Raw genomic sequence first — 18,067 nt, 5'->3', positions numbered from 1 at the left:
GGGCTGACGCCAAGGATGAGGCTTTTCCTAGGAAGAGCTAGCAAAACAGCAGATAATAAAATCAAATAGGGAGTTACCGGTGTTTTGGACACCGAGCAAGGTTTTCTTCCTCCTTACCCTAATCTCAGACACCTCCTGCATTCACAGACACCAGCACTAAACGCTTTTTAAACTTTTAAATAAATCCGTGCCTGCATGAAGCTTAAACAGGAGTTGACGTGCACCGAATCGTGCCTATAATTTCTGCTCTATAATGCTCAGACCCGCGTAGTATCAAATAGCTGCCAAAAATACAGTTGCACTCGAGGCGATACTCCAGCGGCAGCCCCAAATACCACGCAGCCTTTTTATTTTAGGGTAAAACCTGCCATTTTCTACAGCAGGGGAACCTCAAGACCTCCGCAAGAGTTGCTCCGATTTGAAAGCAATACCCAGAAAAAATCAGCAGCTTTAACAAAACCAACAGGAAACGAGGAGAAACGTGACCGGGTGTTCGCCCATCGAAGCGGCTCGCTTCTCCGAGCGGAGGGTTTCTGGGAGGGCAGGCACGGATGAGCGATATCCCACCACCAGAGGCAGAGGTGAAGTTAAAACTGTTGTTGAAGTCGGCAGAACCTACCCAAAAAGCAAAGTTTTGGTCATATAGGCAAGGCTGTAGGTCATTATAGATGAAGTAACAGGTACCTCAGTCCACGTCAGGGAAATATCGGTATCTGATACACCATACAAGGCAAATCCAATATACGAAGCCAAGAATTTTGCTTAAAATCCGGGGAAACATCACGCAAAATACATTTTCAGAAAGTACTTTGCTTAAATTTCTCCTGCTTTTAGTACTCTGTAGTTTCTTCTATACCCTATAGCTAAATTCCCATTTGAATCTGCACATTAGCTAGCCCCCGTATCGGATTTTTCCAGTTACATACAGATACTTGGAAGTTTTTTGCAGCAGAGACTAAATTTCTCAATCTTGAGACGAAGGGAACAAACTTCACCCCATCCCGCCCGGCAGAAGCATAATTTAAAATGAATACGTAGATTTAATAGCGAGTAAACTGCTTAAACATGCTAGGTACGAGATTTAATTCAGGTCATCGGCCAGTTTACAGGCTGCAAAAGCAGGTATTAGTGCTCCGTAGCCGGGAAAGAGTTTTCCAACAAGACCAATTTAGCCTCAAATCCTTTAATTAGCGGTCGGAGAAGCGGAGTATCCGGCTACAAGCAGAGCTCCGCAAATTCAAAGCGCAATTAAGGCACAGGGATGGAAGAACGTTGCAGGGTGTTTCCTGGCCAGGAGCTGCGGGTCAACGATGTTTTACCTCGAGAATTAAGCAGTCTGTATCTGAAAAGGGTTTGTGCCCCCCCGAATTGTCCTCCCCAAACCCAAAATCAGGCCCCGTCTCACTCCAAGCATCCTCATTCTTGAATTTCTTTTAATATCACCGCTACTGAAGAGCTCGGAAGACAGCAAAAGTTTATCTAAGATCAATTCAGGGCCCCAAGCAGACTGAGATACTCAAAGCGTACGAGCCTGGAGCGCAAAGTGGAAGTCACAAATATATCTCAGGAAACTTCTGACGAATGAGCAGACAAAGCAATCAAAAAGCGAAGCCAGCGCATCTCAAACATCGAGCCTCGGCCTCCTCCGAGCAGCTCAGCGCACCGGGAGTCCCGCACGTGTTTGTACTTTAAGGGCGCTCACGCCAGCGGCACCCAGGCTCGGCAACGAGTTTCAACCCAGAACTCGGCCGCGGCGTCTTTCAAAGCTGTCAAAGCAGCTCAGCTGCTGGTGCTTCCCCAAAACCGGTGTTTTATCCCGCGTACAGTCACGCGGCACCTCAGAAACGTGTTCTGGACCCGCAGCACGAGACGCGGAGCCTGAAACGACCCAACTGCGATGTCTACTCTTTTCTTTCAAGGATTAAGCAGCTAAAACCAAAGCCGTGAAAGGAAAGCCAGATGCAAATACTCAAAAGTATTGCATCAAAAAAAGGAGAGAGGTGGTTTTATATTCAAATTTCTGTCTGGTCAAGAGACTGATGCTCTAACCGATCCCAGAAATTAGCCGTTTCCTTTCTTTTAATTGCAGAGACAGCCTTGAACCTGAAAAAATCACAAGTTTAGAAAGTATTAGCAGCTGCTAGTTTTGTTATTAGAACAAGTCTGATACGGAGCCGTTACAGGAGCGGGACTTTCTCCCCCTTCCCTCCCTCAGCGCGCTCACCCACAACCAGAAGTTATCTTTAGCGTAAGGCTGCAGCCAAAAAAGCCGACTTTCCCTCCATTAATTGATAATTCGGTACCAACAATTCTCAGGGTTCAGCGTACGAAGCCACCGCGGTTTATAAACCACATAAAAATCAATTCAAGAGTTTATCACCAGAGCAAATGGACAGCAACCTCAGCATTCATCCAGGAGGGAAGACATTTCGCGCAGCAAGAGGCTGCGGTGCCGGCAGTGTGACTAACGCCCGGACAAGGCAGGCGCCGTAACATGGAGAGCACGTTTCTACTCCCACTTCAATTAAAATGGGAAGGAGCGACTCGGCAGAGAAGAAAACCCCGTGATCCGCTTCGGGGTCAGCGTGCCCCAGGCACGAGGGCCTTGTCAGAGGAGAGCTGTGCCGCAAGAAAGCTCCGAGCTCCTCGCAAATTAAACAGGGATTTTTAGAAAGTCGTCCGGCTAATGAGCAACTCCAACTCACTTGTAAATCATTCTGCCACTGACAATAAAATAAACTTTCTCCGGCGAGGCGGGGAAGGACACGTCCTCCTAGGTACGCTCCGAGTTGCAGGAAGATTACTCGGTGCTGAGATGTTCCTGCTAATCGTTACCACGGAGTAAATTACTCATTCACAGCCGAAATTAGCTCGTAGGTGAGGTCAGACAACTTGGACGTCGCGCGGCAAAAGCCCCGCGCTCACCTTAACTGTGCTGAAGGTGGTCAGAAGCCTCCCCAAGATGCCCAGCTCGCGTCCCGCAGGCCTTGGTTCAGGCACAGCAACCGCTCCGCGCAGCAGCCCGATCCTCCAACCACCCCACGCGCTCCGGGAATATTCCGGGGTGGAACATCGAGGCGGTCTGGGGTTCACAAAGCAATTTCTTAACGGCGTGGAACAAGCCAAGGGGCTCCTGAAGACCCAGCCGGCGGGTGGGAAAGGCCGTCCATCCCAGTGACGGGAGACAGGCAGAAAGGAGAAGTGGCCATACGGAGCACACCAACCGTCCCATCGCCAGGGAAAAACCAAAGAGCAACCCCTCACAAATCCATCCTCCACACTTGCGAGCCACGCTCAGCAACGCTTATTATCCAAAATAATTAAACACCTCAGTCTTTCTAGGGACTTGCTTTAAGTCGCTGCCTGTTCATCTCCTCACGACCATTAAAAAGTCGTTACTGATGCACCTCGGACCTTTTCTGGGCTGCGTTTCGGGGTATTTTTTTTTTTCCAACATCATTCATCCCTTCCCCTAACACTATTTCAAGTACACTGAAAAACACGGGTGCGAACAGATGGATCTTCCTCCGCTACGAGCTACTGCGCGTTGCTACCTTGAGTCTTTTAATAAATCATTAATCCACGGAGGGGTTATCAACCTCCTTAAGCTTAATTTTAAGAGAAAAGAGTTAAACCTAAGCTCTTGAAGGATGCCTCAGCGTATTTTATCAATAACCAGCCTTAAAACGAACATCTAAAAGACGATTTCCTTCTAAAAAAGTCAGGGTGACCCTAAGAATCATAACCCTATATTCCAATGCTGAGCCTAAAATAATCTCACGTGTAGGCTAGGCTTTTTTAGGAGCACGTTTGGGGCTCCAAACCTTCCAATATCAGCCTTGCAACAACAACTACGCTCTGCCCCGTCGCTCTAGCCGAATTCACATTCCTCTTCAGCCCACGTCCGTAGATACCGAGAGACCACAACTGCTCAGCATCGCATTTTTCAGGCGCTATCAATAGTCCGCAAGAACACGGCACTCCCGAATCGCCGCCTTTGCCGGAGAAACCTAACTGGAAGCTGAGGTAAGAAAGGACAAGCCAAGGTCAGACCAAAAATAGCTGATTTAAAAAAAAAAAAGAAAAGAAAAAAAGAGGGAAGGCAAAACAAAAGTGTTTTCAAAATGTGAAAAATGCAATGCCCTTAATTGGTTAAATCCGTCCCGAGACATAGAAAAAAAACCATATTAAAACCAGCAGGGTAGTTTAACCAGTTAAAAGCAACGCTGCTAGGCTCAGAGAAGGATACTGGATCACATCTAAGACCTAAAAGTCATTCTGCGCCCCACCACGAGGAGCATCTGCTAAGCAAAGACCTGTTTTACCAACCCTCGCACGGCTCTAAAAAGAGAAAATACCCCCCAAAAGCGCTCCGAACGCCCCGCCTAGTAACCACACATCCCTCTCAGCCGCCTGCACCTTGAAAGGGGGGTCAGAGCACACCAAAGCGCTCCAAAAAAATTCACCTTTTACTCCTCGGGCCCTGCGAACAGTTGGAATTCTCCCCTCGGACTCGGCAGCTCTGCAAACACACACCCGTCACCAGGCACAAGGTCAGGCTCGTCTGTAAATACATCGGCTCCCACTCGACGGCAGGAATAAGCAGCAATCTTGTTTTTCTTGTAACCTGATATGGTTTTTATAGGGAATTCTTCTGTCCAGGACAGCATCCAGCCCTAAGCGCAGGCAAGGAGAAGCAGGAAAAGGCTCTTTGCTACCTTTATTCTACAAACTGACCCCGCTCCCTCGCCTCTGCGCTCAGAGATGCCTTAGTTTGGCACTTCAGATGTCCGGTTTTGCCAGCACCAGGATAATAAATCGTATTTTTCCCCCTTTTCACTCTTTATCCTCCTTTTTCCCAGCCCATACCAGTGACTTCGCGGGCAGAGGGGGCATTCGAAAGCAGAAAGCACCACTTCGCAAGCAGAAAATAAAATTAAGAAAAAAAAAGAAAGAAAGAAGAGATCAAGCTTTGTCCTGCAGAGCAGCACCACGCCTTCCCCTTGGCTCCTGCCCCCAGGGGGAACCGGACCGTGCCCAAATTAACTCTTAATTACACCCCAGTTCAGTAGGATCACGCCAGGGGTTTGGGAGCAGCAGGAAGCCGGGAATCGTCTCCTTAAATACATCAAGGAATAACGGGGATGTTTAGTTTTGAGCTAGCAGCGACGCTCAAACCCTCCTACCCGTCACCGAATCCTTCCCAGGCTCCCTAAACCGGAGCAAGACGTCACGTTACCAAGCGCACCCGGGCTCTCGACGCTCGGGTTTTACAGGCGAGGTCGGCACATACGCTGCTGGAAACCTACCTACAAATTCCAAAAGCAGGGAAGAAAAAAAAAAACACCACCCAAAACGCCCAACCCACCCAACCACAAACATCTCCGGCAACCTTTGGACCAGTGATTTGCACTCTAATCCCGTCCTGCCCCCCTCAGCATTAAACTCTGGACTCCGAGAACCAACTCTGCTGCGCTCGGCAACGCAAGACAGACAGACGCAGCTTGGCTGCCCGTAGCAAAAACCCAAAATCCATTCGGCGCGGCGCGCAGAGGGTGTGAGATCTTGCTACCGGGACGTTCCTGCTGCTGCTGTTTCAGTAGGCAAATATTTACCACTTGAATCTTGCAAACGGGGAAATACCTACGGAACAAGGAATTAAAAACGCTTTATAAAAGCGAATATAATACAACCCCGGATGATCATTTACGCCGATGGTGATTTTTGCGCTGGCAAAAAACCCGCCTCTGGCACCAAAACCTTTAACTTCAGCATCAGCTTCGGCGGAACGAGCATTCCTTGCGCTAAATTTAAGAAACTTATCACCAACAGCGTGCTCTGCGTTATTTTTCCCCCCTCCCTTAGGAGGGGATGAGATATCGGGGAGCATCAGGGCTCAAAGGATTAGGTCAGGCGATTTAAAGGCAAGCCATTTAAATGGATTTCTTCTGGTTTTCTTTCTTTAAGTGGAAAATTAGCACCTACTCAGCAGCAGCAGAGCCATTCAGTCCAGAGGAGTGGGGGGGGGGGGGGGGGGGGAAACCACCTGGCTTGAGATTCCCAGCTCCCTCCAAAACTGCAGCTGGGCTCCCTGGATTGGATTTATTACAGTTTCACCTTCCAAAAAAGCTGCTTAGAGACCATGTGAGCCCAAACCTGGATCCCTACCACGCCGCAGTCCACAGACACGCACGTAACTCACGAGGAGATAGCGGGAGCAGCACAAGGGTCCTGCTTTTGAGGCAGAAACTTGTTTAAATTTAACAGCCGCAGCGCGGTGGGGCTGAGGGGAGCCTGCGGGCACAGCTCCCCGTTACAGCACCGTCTCCAACTCACGAGGAACGCGGTCGCTCCGCTTCTGGGGTACAGCCGAGTCGGACGGAAGCAGAGCCCGTTTCTCCGCGAGAGGAAGCGTTTGATGTGAACACGGCCGTTTTCAACCCTAATCCCCAACCCCGCCAAAGGAACTTTAAAATCCAACCTACAGCTTCGATCCTGCCGGAAATCAAGGTTTTACGTACAAAACCCGATGCTTTTCAGGATTTTTGTCCGTAGGAAGAAGAGGCAAAAGAGCTTTTATGAAGGAGACGTAATTGAATTTGTAGCCTTGCTACAAGGCGGATGTCGCCGCCAGCTCGCTGGATGTTTTCGAAGCGGAATTGCTGCGTATTTCATCAGGAGCCTCCAAGGTTCGGCTCCACAGGATCCAAGCTCAACGCTGCCTCCGCAACTCCCTTTCCCTGGAGCCGTCGGATAACCGGACAAACCAGCCTGGCAAAGGATTTCCAAAGCAGGGATGCTGTTAGCAAAGAGATTTCCCGACCCATCCGCAGCTACTCTGTGCCTAGCTTGTTAAAAAAAAAAAGGAACCACGACACAATTTAGTGTTTTGTATGGTTTTTGTAATGCCAATCAAGACTTGCCAGCCAATACCAACCCCCAAAGCTCCTATAAATCATGCTCCTTTCAAATTATCCTCTTCCAAAACAAGAATTCCTATGTAACAGATAAAGAATGACTGTTTTCAGGTAGTTTAGGGGAAAAAAAAAAGGAGGTGCGCTGGGCTCAGGAAAGCTGGACCTGCGAAGACACTCATAGCAGCTATTTAGTACCGGTTTTCAGAAAACCTGCAGCCCAACACAGTTTTTCTTGTTGAGTATCTTCTCTTTGATCGATCACCGCTCGTATATTAATTAATAAGACAACCCCACGGGTCTGATCTCCCATCGCTCCGGTCTTATGCAAGTAAGGCGCGTAGGCGCGGAGCAGAAGGGACTTTGCCCCGCGGAGCTTTGAGCCGGGCTTAAAGCTTCAGGAGCGGATCAGTTGAGCAGAGCCGGCCCGTCTCGCAGCGCTCTGTCACTGCCGCTCAGCTGAGAAAGACTTTCTGCCTCAAGGATATTATTTTTTAAGGGTTATTCCTCTCACTTGAATACCTCTTCAGCTCGTCAAATTAGCATAAAAAGGACAACTGGGTGATTAAGAACTGTCTCATGACTTTCCAAGAAGGAAGGTGCTTCAGGAACGTGGCGTTGGTCGTCCTGCTCAATGTTTTAATTTGCTGCGCTGCGTGTTCTCTGTAAATTTGCAGAAAAGAAAAGAAAAAAAAAAGGAGCTACGCAACCCAAAATGTGAAGGAAGAATAAAAATTTGAGGACACCTACCCAGCCTGGCTGGGGTTTTTGCCCCTGCATTTAATCTAAACAAATGTAAACCCTCAATTCTTCACTCCCGTTTTGCAAATTGAAAGTACAGGTTGAAGAGAGGATGGGCACAGCGCAAATATTCCAGAAAAAGGAATTTTGCCTTGAGGATAGTCCCAGGGAAAAACGCCTCCGTGCCGAGTCCTTCCCGCAGGGTTAAGCCGAGGCTGACTCCCAAAACCTCCTGGAGCCAAGCACGGAGGGGGCGAGGCCTCAGCCCCCCGCCCCAGCAGGAGATCCTGGAAGCAGCACTGCGCCCATCAGATCACGCCCTCGCTGCGTCCGTAGCGGCCAGGAACAGGGAGGAAGACCTTACAGCAACAGAAGTTACGGAGAGAGGAGGAAATAATGAATACACGCTTATTTTGACAAGTTTTTGGGGCCTTAAGGCTTATTTTTCTGGCGTGATAGAGCCCACGGCTCCTCTGGAAGAACCACCGGCAACGCAACCAGGTATGAAAAGAGTTTTGGGGGCGCAGGCTGAGGAAAATGAAGGAGAAGCATTCAAAAGTTGACCTGCAACCACCAAAAGCTGACCTGCAACCACCAAAAGCTGACCTGCAACCACCAAAAGCTGACCTGCAACCACCAACCAAGGATCTTCACCCTAAACCAAGACTCCTGCCCCGCATAGGTTCCCTGCGCTTCTATGCTGCAAATGCATCCTCAGCATTTCCTTTTTTTTTTTTTTTTTTTTGAACAAAGGCAAATTGTAGAAACCCAAACCGAGGTGAAAACAAGTTTCTCCTCGCTTCTCTGGAAAAAAGAGACGCAGTTATTCATCCGCCTGTGGTGCCGCCCAGCTGCCCCGCTCCTCTCCCAGCCCAAAATAACCCCTTGGCGCCGGATAAGAAGAAAAAATAAAAATACATATCCCCACGTGGCTGCGCGAGTGTTTTTGAGCGGGAGGGGAAAACAGCGCGGTACCGTCGAGAAAGCCCAGAGCCAAAGGAGACGCTTCAGACCAGGAAACACCCTTCCGCATCCCAGCTCCTACGCCCCAGCTCCGTCCAGGGCAGGATCAATGGGAGTTATCGGGCAACAGCGTTTGCTGACGCGAAGAGAGACGCGCGGGTTCGCTACGGAGCGGGCAGAGCCCCTCCCGGGGTGAGACTGCCTGTGTTTCACTAAAATTCAGTATTTTTAGGGTTCAACTGATCTTACCTAAAGTTGAGATGAACCAAGTTGGGCACGCAACTCCAGCAAACAGAAAAGGATAAAAAGCGACGCTTGGTCTCCACCGCTTCCACTTCTTTTCAACCCAAAACTTCCCCAGGAGACCGCAGCTCAGCGGCACGGGGCGCCGGTTACCGGCAAACTCCTTCCCTGCGGAGCTCCGGCTCTGGTCAAGTCTTGGGGTGGGAATATATCCCAGCACCAACATCTGCGGGCTGAGCGTCCCTATAAACACAGGTTTTACTGAAAAATAAACCCAAGCGCACATTCCCGAGCCAAACATCAGATCCTTTTTGCTCGTGTTGTAGAAAATAAGCTGCGAAAACACCTCAAATATTCTATTTCTTTTTTCCCCCTAGCATCCTACCTTCCTAATTCTCCACTCTCGTTACCATTGATTTTTACCGCAAGGATTCGCCTCGCAAGAAGCGGCTGCTACTGATGGGGGAAAACAAAAAAAAAAACCAAAACAAAAAACCTCAACAGCAGAGCTAATCGCAAACATTTCAACAGTCTGTGAGATTACAGCTCATTAAATAGTTCATTTATTGCCCTTCATTTCCTATAATTCATTTATTATAAACTTAAGGATTATTCTTTAAATAATCTGTAACCCTGCTGGCTGATTGCTCCAAGGGCGCCATGAATCTCTGGGATAAATCAACCCCAAAAAGCTCAAATAAGTTTTTAAACATTATTTTCCTTAACAGGTATGACATAATTTAAGTTCCCAAGCTTGTTTTTCTTTCGTATCTCAGTTATTAAAGCCAACGTGCTGGCAGACAATAATTAAATTAAGCTGACACGATACTGTAAAAGACTATTTAATTGCTGAAGTACCCAGGTTTGTTTAAACATCTAATTGCTTAATTACGCGTGCATTCATTTAACATTATTCAGATTTTTTTTTTAAGCCCGCTGCTCATCCCATAAGGCGAAAAACCTACCCTATAAATCTCGAGTTTTAATTTCATTCAGCACCCGCTCAAATAAAACACAAACCGCTTCGTTAGCGCTGCCCCGTGCCCGCCTGACCCCCTCGCAGCTCGCTAAGCCTGCTAATCCATCAGCGCTAACGAGGGCCCACACGACTCGAGCCCCACTTTACGCTTTCTAAGTCAAATAAACCAATTTTTAAGGCAGGTGAAGGTAGTTTTACTCCAACAGCTCCCCTAGAAGTCGCATGGCGAGTTCACAGCAGTCCGCTTGGGCTAAAATCCGACGGATTTCGATTACCCTTCTGCTAATCGCTATTTCTGCCCGATTTATTGGTATTTTTATAACCCCTGAGACGTGCTACATGCCAGCCGCCTCTAGATCTGGGAGGAAAACCACCCCGAATTCTAGTTTTCAGTGATTTGCTGAAATCTCAGGTTTTAGCTGATTTACCACAGGGAAAAACCACAAGGATCTCACGCCACACCCAGGCAGTCGGTTAAAATATTACGGAAAAAAGCAAAATAATTTCCTATCGGGGACCACAGACCCGTCCCAGGAAATTCTTGTTTCGCTCGGCAGCCGCCCCACGGGGACCACGTTTGCTTTGCAGGCTCCACAACCCCTTTGCTTTCCACGGGATGCCAGGTTTTGCAGTATTTTGTCTTAAAAACATCAATATTTTTACCTCGCGGGTTTGATATTGTCATTAGAGGAACACTCCCAAGCTGTGTTAGAAACTTGTGAGGCCTGAGTCGGCTGGGAAGACATTATAACAACAACTTGATTGAACAAAACAAAAAAAAAACCCAACAAAACCCACAAAACCAGCGTTTGGGCTAAGCCCTGCCTAACGAAGGCTGCAAAACCCGCACGCCCTCGGCTCCCTCCCTTTCCCAAATCGGGAATATTTCTTCCGAAGGCAACAAACCAACGTTAAATCACTCAAATTTCAGCCCAATGCACGATTCCCTATTTCCGGGCTATTGCTTACGGAGTTTCTGGCTTCAGGAAGTTTGCCCAAGTCCTCGTCACTACCAAACAGTTCCTGTTTTCAGTTGCTTTTTTGGGGTTTTTTTTGGTGTGGATTTTTTTTTTTTTTTTTTTTTTTAAGGCTGTTTGCTGTTTCTCTGGATCCACGCCATCTCCCTCCTCCTTCAGGCTTCGCCATCGCCTGGGAGCGAGAGTCAGGGCAGGATCGTGCCGAGCCTTTTGGAAAAGTTATAATTAGGAACTCTCCTCCCGCTCGCAGTTAACGAGCGGCGACACGGATGCGAGCGGTTAACGAAGGGACCAAATCCACCCCCCTCCCCAAAATGGTAACAAAGCTGCTTCCCGCCATTAAAATAGGGATCAGAAACACCCCGGAGGCAAGTTTTGCTCCTCAAACGCACACCGGCACTTCCCAAACCCTTTGCTCTCACTAATTTTGGATAAAAACTCCCGATTTTCTTCCAGTTCCAGATGAAGGCAATGCACAGCGTAAAGTTCCTGCAGAAAAGCTCAAAACTATCACGAAAGAGGGCTGAAACGTCTAAGAGGAAGAATTTTGGGTCTCTGTGGGTTTGGGTCCTCCTCCCCAGTCCCCAGCTCCCTTTGCGGTATTCCGCATCCTCCCCCCGTCCCAACACCCTTCCCTTGATGCTCCAAGCGATATCCGGATGCGTACGGAAAACGTCTTGTCCCGACGGAGCTTTCCCCGCGCGGAGGCGTCCGCTCTAAGGCAGGAGACGCGAACCGAGACACCACGGGTTCGCAGCACGCCAAAAAAACCTCCTCCTCCTTTCGGTGGGAGCGGAGAGAAGCGCGCCGCTTGCTTCGACACCAGATACCACCAAAGCTCCCAGGGGCTTCGCTGCTCGGAGAAATCGGAGCGGAAACCCCCCCACGCTGGAATTTAACTTTCGCTCTCGACCCAAAACGACCTTTCAGTATTTTCTCCAAACCGCTCTTTAACGAATATCAAACCCTTCTGAGCTATTTAATAAAAAGAAGAGGCTGCGGAGAGCTTGCTCGAAACTAAACCCAGGAGTTTTTAAATCACAAACCAACCCAGAACATCCCAGCTCGCTCGACGGGAGCTTCAGCAGCACAAGCGACGGCGCTAAAGCCTTCACCCTTCCGCGTCGCTGATCCCATACGGCATAACTCAATCCGTGTGTCGGTACGGCAGGATCCCAGGCCTTTTTCCATCACTGGGACTTAGCTGTAGCTTGATTCTGGAAGTTTCAGAGCAAGACGATGACACCTTTGCGGCTTGTATACAACTGGGTCTTCTTCATCCCGGCGAAGGAAAGTTATTTTGATATTCTGCTTTGGAATATCCAAAAGGAACAGGCTCAGAGCAGCCTCGGGACTCATCCTGGCGAGGAAGGCGGCTCCAGAAGCGGCACGCGAGCTCTCCGCGTTGGGATTCCCTGGCTCCGCTGGGCAGCTTCCCCTTTCACATCCACTCTGCAGAGCCGCTCTTTGAATCACACTAATCCTCACCCAAAAAAACCGCCAAAACCCAGTAACACTGCCAATATTTCTCCAAAAGCTTTCGGATTTAGATGTTAGAGAGCTCTAACACACCTATTATTCAATTACATCCCCAAAAACCCCTACCAGTTCCCTCACAAACGTACAGAGACTTCGTTTTCCTCCTTTTCGTTGCGAGAAAGCTCAAAAACCAGATGAAAACCTGGACTCCGACTCTTCCGCCAGCGGTACTGGGGACAGATCTCTTCTCCACTCGTGGCTTCGGCCAAAGCCGAGACACAATTTGTCCTGGAATTCAACGTGGACGGCGCGCGATGAGCTGGGAAGCGACGCAAACCCCCTCCTAACAGCCACCATCCGTTGTTTTTTTTTTTTCCCCCCTCCCTGCGCGTGATAACATCCCTTATCCGCCGCTTTCTGGGGGGATTTAGGCTTTGTAGAACCCTCCCAGGCAGACGCGGTCGGGTTACGGCGATCCACCCACCGCCATCTCCCCCAGCGAGATGCCGTCCTATTCTTGTGCCCCTTCTATATTTAGGAAAGCCACGCTCGCGGCGACCCCGCTGCTTTAACAAGGAGGAAATGATCATTTCACAAACATCACCCATCGCTACAAACCGGCAAAGCAACGTGGCCGGCGTGCGCCTTTATCCGCCCCCGTTCACCGCCAGATCCAGGGAACGCCGACGTTTAAGCGTTAACGCCGCCCCAAATCCCGCAGATTTCGCCCCGTTTTCGCCGGCAGAGCTGCACCCGGGTTCCTTCTCAGCGGAGTACTCGGGATTTAGCAGAGGGTTAAGGTAAAATATCTTCCTGCAAATAAATGGTTTACATTCCTGAACTTGGTCCAAATGCCGTTTGCCAGTAGATAATTACCAGACTATAAAGTTTACTTTGGAGAAATCGTTCCAAAATAGCAAGAAATCATAACGAGGGGCGTTTGATTACGTACGCTTGATTACAGCTCCCCTCGACCAAAGCGTGGAAGACAGAGAATAACTTAATAAAAAGCAATTAGAAGCACCGGAGCGACTGGCAGCTCGTTTACCCGGGGTGAGATCGATTCCTACCTGCGCCAGTCTCCAACCAAAGCACAATTCCTGTTTCCTCTTAAAACAGAAACGGGATTTACGCTAACAATGGCTTTGCTGCCAGCGGTAATTTAGCTCCTAACTGGTCACCTCCACCGAAGTCATGCTCCGTATCATCAGATAATGTGGCAGCAACAGTTATTCAGCTTTAAGTAATTAATGGAGTTGTGTGTGGGGGGTAAAATGATCAGGAAAGTCGTGTTTTACTACTTTTAAATGAGTAATCCCGTCCTCTGCCAAGGTGCAAAGATTAGAAGCCGCGTAGGAACAACTGGCCTCACGCGGGCGGTTTCCCCCCGCCCCGTACAGCGCATTTATTTACAGTCACTATCGCAGTTCCTCGAGTTCAGGTGTGGGGAATTCAAACATTTCCTTTTGCCTCCTGTTTTAAAAACACGAAGGGGCCCTCGCGTAACACCAGCAAACGGCCGAGGGCGACCTTTAACTCGATCGAATGCCAGAACCTCGTAGGGACGTAAATTCAATTTACGTTCATCTCCACCCATACTTATCTTAGCAGTAACCCCACCGAAGATGAATTCCTTACGCAGCAGAGTTACAGCAGCCTTTTAAGTGTTTGCAAGCTTGAAACCTTCAACATTTTGGCTGCCCAAAACAGTTTGGTTCATTTTCTTGGCTAAACCACGCTAAATTTTGCCACGATGAGCTTAAACAGAGCACTTAAGCTTAACCTGAAGTCACCGCGCCAAAACCGGGTAAAACCAAACCTCCGTAAAGCTACGGGGAATGTTTTAAGTCACTGAAACGACCCCGGAAACTTTGACGAACAACATGAATACGAAAACCAGAAGCCAATAATCTAAAGCTCAGTAAAGCTGCGGCCCCGGGGCACCTCACGCAGCCACGGGCGACTGCAAAGCTACCGGGCGACACAAATTCGTTACCGACTTAATTACCGGCTTAATTCTGTACGTTATAACACACATCCCTACGAGCAATGGTGCTGCCTATATTTATTCTCAAAAATCGGGCCGCGAACCATCCGATGGAGTAGGCAGGACGTACCCAAAGAATAACGGGGCGAGGAAGAGTTTACTTGGGAAAACTTCCGCCAAGGAGAGCGGGGATACTTTAACGTTATTCCGAGTAAAAACTATGCGTAGGGTTTTTTTAAAGTTTGAAAGGTATCGGTGAAAACAAAAACCGGCCAAGGAAACCACCGTGGAAGCACTGAGGGGGGATAAGGACAGGCTCATTAATAAAGGCGAGAGCAGCCCGAGTTTGTAACGAACAGACTTTTACTCCCTGCCGTTAATTAGTCGCGTAAAGCCGTATCTCTTACGGCCAAGGCGCAGTCGAAGCAGGCAGGAACAGCCTTCACTTTCACGCCAGCGGCTAATTACCGCGCCAAACGAGCGCCAGGAGCCAAGCGTCCGTGTGAACCCGCATCCCGACGGCGCGAGTGGACCTCGCTCCTCCGGCATTTCACCCACGGAATCCCTGGGGAAAGAGCCAGCACCGAGGTTTCCCCTTTTCCCACCCAACAGGCTGCCCAAAAACGCGGGAGGGCAGCTCGGGAGTTCCCCCGAGAGCTGAGCCCTCCAGCTTTATCATTTCCAAACAACGCCAAGTGGTGAACAACCTGGAAAAAAAATGGGAAAAATTCCGCTTGAAAACGTAAAGGGAACCGGCCGGCCGTGCGAGCTAAAGCCCGGGCGAGCGAATGGCGCCGCTGAAAGGGTCCGGGGGGCCCAGGCGCGGTTCAGCGACGGCGGAGCGGCGGGGAGCGACGGGGAGCGGCCGCCTCAGGGCCGCCCGGGAAGGCCCGGCCGCCCCCCCCCGCCGAGGGCAGCGGGCCGGCGGGCACACGCACACCCCGCAGCCGGCCCGGCGCGGCTCCCATCGCCCTCGCTGCCCGTCCCCCGTGTCCCCGTCTCCCCCCTCCTTTCCTCACCGCCGCGGCGCCGAGCGAGCGGCCGCCGGGCCTGACTGCGGGGCCAGGGCGGGGGCGGGCGGCCTAGGCCTAACGGCGCGGCGGGAGCCTCCCTCGCCGGGCCCGGCCCGGTCCTGCCCAGCCCGGCGGGGGTCCCCCGGGTGAGGGGCGAGGCGGGGAAAGGCGGAGGCGGCGTCACTCACCGCGGGCCGCGGGGCCGGGCCCGGCCGCTGCCTCCGCGCAGGAGCCGCCGCTTCCTCCTCCCGTCCGCCGACAAAATGGCGGCGGCAGGAAGTGCCCCCGCGCCGCCCGCCCCGCCCCGCCCCACCGCACGCACTCTGCGTACCGGCCCGCCAACGGCGTAACCCGCCCCGCACCGGAGCTACGACAACGGCGCAACTCCCCCCCGCCCGCCCGCCCGCCGGCCCCGGCGCTACGCTAACGGCGCAGCGGGGCGGCGCCGCGCGGGTTACGCCGCTCCCACCTTCCCCCGTACGCAAACGCCGCAGCTCCGCGCCGGCTTTACGCAAGCGGCGTAACCCAGAGAGCGCAGGCGGGAGGGCGCTCCCCGCTCTCTCCCCCGCCGGCCCCGCGGACCGGGAGATCGCCCCCATCCCCCCCGCCACCGCCGACCCCCCCGCCGCTCCGTACCGGCCGCGGGGCCGCGCTTCCCCCACCGAACAGCCCGGCCGGCGATTGCGCAAAGTGCGTACGGCGCGGAGAACACCGCCCCCCCCCCCCCCCCCCCCCCGCCTTGCGCAGCGGCCTACGCAGCCGGCGCGTGACCGCCGCTACGCCAACGGCGCCCCCCCCCTTGCCTTACGCCGTTTGCGCAGCAGGCCTCAAACCTCCGGGCGGGCGGCGCGCAGCGCAGTTTACGTAGGCCTCCCTGACGCAGCGGCCGCATTACGCAATGCGGGTTACGCCGGCGGGGCGACGTACGAGGCGTTGGTGAATCCCAGCCCCCCCCAATCCCGGCAACGCCTCCTCCCCCCCCCCCCGGCTCTTACCTCAGGCGGCAGCGGGAGGGGGCCGGGCCGGGCCGGGCGAGCCGCCCTCCCGCCGGGGCCGGGTCCCGCGGGGCCCCGGGAGGCGTCGCGGAGCGGCGGGGGAGGAGGAGGAGGGAGGGGGGGAAGGGGGAGGGGGGAAGGCGGCCGCGGCGGGGGGGGGAGGGGGGAGACGGGCACCGAGGGGCAGCGGGTCCGGCAGCGGCGCCGCACTGACCTCACCGCGCTGCGCCTGACGTCACGGCGCAGCGGGCCCCGCCCACCCGCTGCCGCCGCCGCCGCGCCCCGCCCCCGCGCCGTGACGTCAGGGGTGAGGGGAGGGAGCGCGCGGGGCGGGGGGGGGCGCCCGGGTGCACCGGGGGGGTCGTGGGGTGCACGGGGGGGCCGGGGTGCACCGGGGGGTGTTGGGGTGCACCGGGGGGGGCCCTGGGGTGCACCGGGGGGCAATGCACAGGGGGGTGCACCGGGGGGGGCCCTGGGGTGCACCGGGGGGTGTCGGGGTGCACTGGGGGGCAATGCACAGGGGGGTGCACCGGGGGGGGCCCTGGGGTGCACCGGGGGGTGTCGGGGTGCACTGGGGGGCAATGCACAGGGGGGTGCACCGGGGGGGTCCCGGGTGCAATGCACGGGGGGGTCCCGGGGTGCACCAGGGCGTGTTGGGGTGCACCAGGGGCAATGCACAGGGGGGGTGCACCGGGGGGTGTCAGGGTGCACCGGGGGGGGTTCCGGGTGCAATGCACGGGGGGGTCGGGGTGTAGCGGGGGGGTCCCGGGGTGCACCAGGGCGTGTTGGGGTGCACCAGGGGCAATGCACAGGCGGGGTGCACCGGGGGGTGTCAGGGTGCACCGGGGGGGGTCCTGGGGTGCACCGGGGGAGTTCTGGGTGCAATGCATGGGGGTCCTGGGGTGCACCTGGGGGTGTCGGGGTGCACTGGGGGGGTGCTGGGGTGCACCTGGGGGGTGTCAGGGTGCACCTGGGGGGGTCCTGGGGTGCACCGGGGGAGTTCTGGGTGCAATGCATGGGGGTCCTGGGGTGCACCCGGGGGTGTCAGGGTGCACCAGGGGGGTTTCCGGGTGCAATGCACGGGGTCCTGCGGTGCACCTGGGGGTGTCGGGGTGCACCGGGGAGCAGTGGGGGGGTCGTGGGTGCAATGCACGGCGGGGGGGGGGGGGGGGCTGCACCACAGGGTGCCACAGCCGGGGACGCGGGGTGCAACGGGGTGCAACGCACCGGCTCAGCGCTGATGCAATGCCCGGGGTGTGACAGCACACCGGGGGACGGACGGACAGACGCCGCTGCATGGGGACACACACAGGACCCCCCCCCCCCTTGACCTTGACCCCCCCAGCGTCACCGCCGCGTCCCAGCGCCGCCGTCCGTCCCTGTGCCGAGGGGGCTGAGGCCGGGGCTGAGCTCGGTGCACGAGTGGGCGCTGCCCACCGGCGCGGTTCCGGGGCGGCGGTAGCGGCATTAAAAAAAAAAAAAAATCTATTTTTTTGGCTTATAAACCTGCCCACCGTGGGTGGTTTTGGGAGAAAAAAATGGGGATTTGGGGAAAAAAAACCCCAGAGGCAGAGGATTTAATCCCATCCAGCCGCGCCAGCTGCCGCCTGGCAGACACCAAATCATCGCTGCTTTTTTTATTTTTATTTTTTCCACGAATCCCTTAGGAAAGACAGAAGTGGCCACAATCTGCAAATTTTGCCGGAAAAGGGTTTTTTGGGGGGTTTGGGGTTTTTTTTTTTGAGGAAAACAAACTTTCTCTTCAGCCGGAGCAAA

General features: G+C 53.4%; 1 protein-coding gene across 3 annotated transcripts in view; it reads right to left on the bottom strand.

Annotated features, from left to right (window-relative positions):
• The window catches only part of BRD4 (bromodomain containing 4), an 84,604-nt gene extending 68,276 nt beyond the window's left edge, over positions 1–16,328 (bottom strand). For all 3 annotated transcript variants that reach the window (XM_075725240.1, XM_075725242.1, XM_075725241.1), the window contains exon 1: positions 16,292–16,328. The gene's annotated coding sequence lies outside the window, so the exon portion shown is untranslated. The remainder of the gene's footprint in view (positions 1–16,291) is intronic.
• Positions 16,329–18,067: the final 1,739 nt, after the last annotated feature.

This window comes from Pelecanus crispus, chromosome 27 (genome assembly GCF_030463565.1).
Source record: "Pelecanus crispus isolate bPelCri1 chromosome 27, bPelCri1.pri, whole genome shotgun sequence".
Taxonomy (NCBI): domain Eukaryota; kingdom Metazoa; phylum Chordata; class Aves; order Pelecaniformes; family Pelecanidae; genus Pelecanus; species Pelecanus crispus.
This window is presented reverse-complemented; position numbering and strand designations above follow the sequence as displayed.